At 44.2% G+C, this 6,798-nt stretch overlaps 1 pseudogene across 1 annotated transcript; it reads right to left on the minus strand.

Moving 5' to 3' along the window:
* Positions 1-241: 241 nt before the first annotated feature.
* LOC309550392 (cornifelin homolog B-like) lies at positions 242-1,390 on the minus strand (annotated as a pseudogene). Its single transcript has 2 exons — positions 1,304-1,390; positions 242-741 (listed from the first exon to the last, which is right to left on the minus strand). The product of its transcript is annotated as a cornifelin homolog B-like (transcript).
* Between the last annotated feature and the right edge of the window lie 5,408 nt (positions 1,391-6,798).

Raw genomic sequence — 6,798 nt, forward strand, 5'->3', positions numbered from 1 at the left:
CATAAATACACAATTTAAAATCAAGTTGTCAAATACAAGCTCTAAATGCCTTCACAATTTTAGTAGACGAATGTAATGTACACACATTATTCCTGTAGAGCTGAATGATGTTGGATAGGAAGGGGGGGTGGGGGTCAGTGGTAACGCAGGTGATAACCTCTCCCCCTTCAATAAGATTTCAGAATTTTTCATGTTCTGTTAAAGTCCATGGATGCTCACCATGACAACATTATAGATTCCCGCCATGACACCATCATGCTAAAGATTCATCAGTTCCTGGCCTTCAGCTCACGTGCCATCTGACAGAGGATGCATGGTCCGCAGAATGTGAGGCACACGCAGTCATTGCAGATACATCCCGGAATGTGGTAGCGCTCCCTTATGCCAGTGTGCATGGCCAGTATGGCACCTCCTATGAACGGCAAGCAGCAGCACTCCCCGTAGGTTGAGGCTACTCTGCATGCCAAAATGCAAGGGAGAAATGCTCCGCAACTGCAGATGCCCATTGGTTGCTAATGGTAGAGTAGCCCTGCATTGCCTGGGGCTGGGAGGTCAATGGGTAAGACATGGTGACCTGTGCTGCAGCAATGTCTTGAAACAAAGGTGGGGAATGACAAATCTTTCCAGAGTTAGGTATTTATACAGCACCACTGAGCCAAATCTGGGAGGATACAGCAGCTATTGTGACCACAGGTTTCCACCACCACCTCCCTCCTTTGTCACAGCCGCTCCCCATTGTTTCTAATTTTTAACAGCAGGGCCCGTTCCTGCGCCCAGCAAGAGTAACTGTGAGGGGTTACGGTGTTCAGGCACCGCCAACACCCAAGCCACAATTTTTCTGCACCTGTATCACATAGTACAATCAGGTAGAAACAGTCTCTAGAACATAAACCAAAAGATAAGTGTATATGGGATATGATACAGGGAAGACCGTCTGACAACATAAGTGGACATTTATAAAGAAAAGGATTCGAAAATAAATCATAAAACATTAGAGGCTATGGTATTAATGATGTCATTAAGAGTAAGAAAGCACCTGAGGGATGCTTTAATGCGAGTTGAGTGGTGCAAAAGGCAAAGTTATGACAAATAGGTATGAGAAGCAATAAATGGATTATAGTATGTATAAAGGGGGACATGACCAATTGCAGATGCTATGCTAATGGTATAGGAATGAACAAGGGTGAGATAAGCTAGAGGGAAAGTGACATAAAAAAGTAAGAGAAGAGAGAGGGGAGATAGAAGAGGGGGAAATTAATAGAATAAACCTCTGGGAGGTGGCTAGACATTGGAAGGGAATGACTTTCATAGCTTCAGAAAACTCATACTGCCAGATAGGGTAGTCATGATCCACGTAAAACAAAATCTGTTCTAAAGATGCAAATAACATTACACGTTTTTAGCACCCTGAAGCCTGAAGCCTAATTCCTCATATACAGTATTTGAATGCCTTAATTTATTTGAAAACTGTATGATAGTTTTGGCCTTCTTATATTGTTTGTATAACTGTGCAAGGTGGGATTTCCATTAAAAGTGATCTTGTAGTGGGAAAAGCAGTAGGCGGGACCAAAATATGGACAGTAGGCATTTTAAAGTGCTAGGTTGTAATGAATTATTATAATCTGCTTGCTGAAAGGCCCACCAAGGCCCACAGAAATGCCTTAACTGCTTAAATATTGGAGAATAGACATACTCCCTACTCTGTCCCACAATGCAGTGCTTGTGACCTGATAAAATGATCACTAAGCCCAAGTGTTATGTGAGGCTGGAGAAATCAAATGATTCTGAAGGTTCAACGGGATGTCTCCAGTGGCATTAAAATCAGTTGAAAAAACTTAAAATTCCCCCTGATAATGGTTGACATCACGATGCTCTGCACGCGAGACAGTGTGGTAACAATAACATTGGAAAGCTGATCGTTACTGATGTATTTGCTGTAAATGCTGTATAAGCCTGGTGCGCTTTAGCAGTGAGTGTATATCTGTAGGTTTTTAGAAGTAATAAATTGTTTTAATTTGTTTTTCTATGTGCAGCTGACCAGAGGTATTGAGAGGAGTAAAATTTGCACACGGAGGTATTAAGAAGCATCTGTGAAATCCATTGATCTGGGAATGTTTTATTAAGTGCACAATGGGGGATGCAAGCATTTAGAGACCATACCTAACTGTACAGTCATATATCCCAGTCATATATCATATATCCCCCATATATCTGGAGGAGGGTATCCATGTGAGACGCAGTGGCGGCTGGTGCTCAAAATTTTTGGGGGGGGGCGCAAAAAGAAAAATGTAATAGGTATTGCTTTGCGCCAAAAAACGCAGTAAAAAAATTGCATGACTTTGAAGCTGTGCCCCCTTCAATGCAATGAACACTGTGCTGTGCCCCCTTCAATGCAATGAACACTGTGCTGTGCCCCCTTCAATGCAATGAACACTGTGCTGTGCCCCCTTCAATGCAATAAACACTGTGCTGTGCCCCCACAATGCAGAGTTCAGCGTGCATGCCCCTTTCAATTCAGAGCGCCACAGCATTGTCCCCAATCACTGCAGAGCGCCACAGCATTGTCCCCAATGATTGCAGAGTGCCCACAGCATTGTCCCCCAATGATTGCAGAGTGCCACAGAATTGTACCCCAATGATTGCAGAGTGCCCATAGCATTGTACCCCAATAAATGCAGAGTGCCCACAGCATTGTACCCCAATGATTGCAGAGTGCCCACAGCATTGTACCCCAATGATTGCAGAGTGCCCACAGCATTGTACCCCAATGATTGCAGAGTGCCACAGAATTGTACCCCAATGATTACAGAGTGCCACAGAATTGTACCCCAATGATTGCAGAGTGCCACAGAATTGTACCCCAATGATTGCAGAGTGCCACAGCATTGTACCCCAATGATTGCAGAGTGCCCACAGCATTGTACCCCAATAAATGCAGAGTGCCCACAGCATTGTACCCCAATGATTGCAGAGTGCCCACAGCATTGTACCCCAATAAATGCAGAGTGCCCACAGCATTGTACCCCAATAAATGCAGAGCGCCACAGCATTGTACCCCAATAAATACAGAGCGCCTCAGCATTGTACCCCAATAAATGCAGAGCGCCACAGAATTGTACCCCAATGATTGCAGAGTGCCACAGCATTGTACCCCAATGATTGCAGAGTGCCACAGAATTGTACCCCAATGATTGCAGAGTGCCACAGCATTGTACCCCAATGATTGCAGAGCGCCACAGCATTGTACCCCAATAAATGCAGAGTGCCCACAGCATTGTACCCCAATGATTGCAGAGTGCCACAGCATTGTATCCCAATAAATGCAGAGTGCCCACAGCATTGTACCCCAATAAATGCAGAGTGCCCACAGCATTGTACCCCAATGATTGCAGAGTGCCCACAGCATTGTACCCCAATAAATGCAGAGTGCCCACAGCATTGTACCCCAATAAATGCAGAGCGCCACAGCATTGTACCCCAATAAATGCAGAGCGCCTCAGCATTGTACCCCAATAAATGCAGAGCGCCACAGAATTGTACCCCAATGATTGCAGAGTGCCACAGCATTGTACCCCAATGATTGCAGAGTGCCACAGAATTGTACCCCAATGGTTGCAGAGTGCCACAGCATTGTACCCCAATGATTGCAGAGCGCCACAGCATTGTACCCCAATAAATGCAGAGTGCCCACAGCATTGTACCCCAATGATTGCAGAGTGCCACAGCATTGTATCCCAATAAATGCAGAGTGCCCACAGCATTGTACCCCAATAAATGCAGAGTGCCCACAGCATTGTCCCCCAATAAATGCAGAGTGCCCACAGCATTGTACCCCAATAAATGCAGAGTGCCCACAGCATTGTATCCCAATAAATGCAGAGTGCCACAGCAATGTACCCCAATAAATGCAGAGTTCCCACGGCATTGTCCCCCAATCAATGCAGAGTGCAGCGTGCGTGCTCCCTTCAATTTAATGCACTTACCTGGCGGCGGCGGCGGCGGGTTCTTCCCTCCTCCGTCCTCTCTGCGGCGGCGGGAAGGAGAGCGGCTTCTCCCTCGTCCTCCAAGCGGCGGTGACGGTGAGTGACTGACTCACGCACCGGCACCGCCCCCCATTGTGACGTCAGGGATCGGATGTCCTGGATGATGATTGGTCCAGGCTGGAGACTGGACCAATCACAGCCAGGATATCCGAAAGTGGGGGTGTCCAATCGCAAGGACTTGCGATCGGGTTACGCCCCCAGAAGGCTGCCGATCGGCGCCTCTTCTGGGACGTAACCCCACCCCCCCCCCCCCCCCCCTAGCCACCACTTCCATTACAAAGGCCGGCGAACCCAATTTTTTTTTTTAAACTTTATTTGTTCGCTGTCATTTTTTTTTTTTCTTTTTTTTTTTCTTTTTTTTAGGGGTAGGGGGGCGGCGCCCTGGCGCCCGCTATGCACGGGCCGCCACTGGTGAGACGTGATTGAAGAGGAATATATAACAACAATGCCATGGACTGTGATTTCAACACACTGCACAATAATGTGAAATTGAGACTATTGTGTTGCATAATATTGTTCAGTCTAGTGCACTACATAAGGCATTAAATTGTGAGGCATGGCACAAGTTGGTTACATTTATTTATTTATTTTTATTTATTTTTTTATTGCATGCTTATCTTATTAATCAAATGGATTGTGAAGCACTGATTGATAATAATTGACAGCAGTTTGGTTGTGGCACACAAGATACAATCTTGTACCTTACAGTGCTTAATTTTTACTGTTTTTGATGAATATATTTACCTACATTTAACCACTTCAGCTCCGGAAGATTTACCCCGTTTATGTTCATGCCATTTTTTGCAATACAGCACTGCGTTACTTTAACTGACAATTGTGTGGTCATGCACACAAATTAAATGTATGTCATTTTTTCCCACAAATAGAGCTTTCTTTTGGTAGCCATTGATCACATCTGTGTTTTTTATTTTTTTGCACTATAAACAAAAAAAATAATGACAACTTTGAAAAAAAAAAACAATATTTTTACGTTCTGCTATGAAACCTATCCAATAAAAAAATTTTGAAAATTGAATTTTTTCATCAATTTAGGTCAATATGTATTCTGCAACATATGGATATATATACAGTGGGTATGGAAAGTATTCAGACCCCCTTAAATTTGTCACTCTTTGTTATATTGCAGCCATTTGCTAAAATCATTTAAGTTCATTCTTCTTCCTCATGAATGTACACATAGCACCCCATACTGACAGAAAAACACAGAATTGTTGACATTGTTGCAGATTTATTAAAAAAGAAAAACTGAAATATCACATGGTCCTAAGTATTCAGACCCTTTGCTCAGTATTTAGTAGAAGCCCCCTTTTGATCTAATACAGCCAGGAGTCTTTTTGGGAAAGATGCAACAAGTCTTTCACACCTGGATTTGGGGATCCTCTGCCATTCCTCCTTGCAGATCCTCTCCAGTTCTGTCAGGTTGGATGGTAAACCTTGGTGGACAGCCATTTTTAGGTCTCTCCAGAGATGCTCAATTGGGTTTAATTCAGGGCTCTGGCTGGGCCATTCAAGAACAGTCACTGAGTTGTTGTGAAGCCACTCCTTCGTTATTTTAGCTGTGTGCTTAGGGTCATTGTCTTGTTGGAAGGTAAACCTTCGGCCCAGTCTGAGGTCCAGAGCACTCTGGAGAAGGTTTTTGTCCAGGATATCCCTGTACTTGGCCGCATTCATCTTTCCCTCGATTGCAACCAGTCGTCCTGTCCCTGCAGCTGAAAAACACCCCCACAGCATGATGCTGCCACCACCATGCTTCACTGTTGGGACTGTATTGGACAGGTGATGAGCAGTGCCTGGTTTTCTCCACACATACCGCTTAGAATTAAGGCCAAAAAGTTCTATTTTGGTCTCATCAGACCAGAGAATCTTATTTCTCACCATCTTGGAGTTCTTCAGGTGTTTTTTAGCAAACTCCATGCGGGCTTTCATGTGTCTTACACTGAGGAGAGGCTTCCGTCGGGCCACTCTGCCATAAAGCCCCGACTGGTGGAGGGCTGCAGTGATGGTTGACTTTCTACAACTTTCTCCCATCTCCTGACTGCATCTCTGGAGCTCAGCCACAGTGATCTTTGGGTTCTTCTTTACCTCTCTCACCAAGGCTCTTCTCCCCCGATAGCTCAGTTTGGCCGGACGGCCAGCTCTAGGAAGGGTTCTGGTCATCCCAAACGTCTTCCATTTGAGGATTATGGAGGCCACTGTGCTCTTAGGAACCTTAAGTGCAGCAGAAATCTTTTTGTAACCTTGGCCAGATCTGTGCCTTGCCACAATTCTGTCTCTGAGCTCTTCAGGCAGTTCCTTTGACCTCATGATTCTCATTTGCTCTGACATGCATTGTGATCTGGAAGGTCTTATATAGACAGGTGTGTGGCTTTCCTAATCAAGTCCAATCAGTATAATCAAACACAGCTGGACTCAAATAAAGGTGTAGAACCATCTCAAGGATGATCAGAAGAAATGGAAAGCACCTGAGTTAAATATATGAGTGTCACAGCAAAGGGTCTGAATACTTAGGACCATGTGATATTTCAGTTTTTCTTTTTTAATAAATCTGCAACAATGTCAACAATTCTGTGTTTTTCTGTCAGTATGGGGTGCTATGTGTACATTCATGAGGAAGAAGAATGAACTTAAATGATTTTAGCAAATGGCTGCAATATAACAAAGAGTGAAAAATTTAAGGGGGTCTGAATACTTTCTGTACCCACTGTATATATATATATATATATATATATATATA

This window comes from Pelophylax lessonae, assembly GCF_965119305.1.
Source record: "Pelophylax lessonae genome assembly, chromosome: 3".
NCBI lineage: Eukaryota > Metazoa > Chordata > Amphibia > Anura > Ranidae > Pelophylax > Pelophylax lessonae.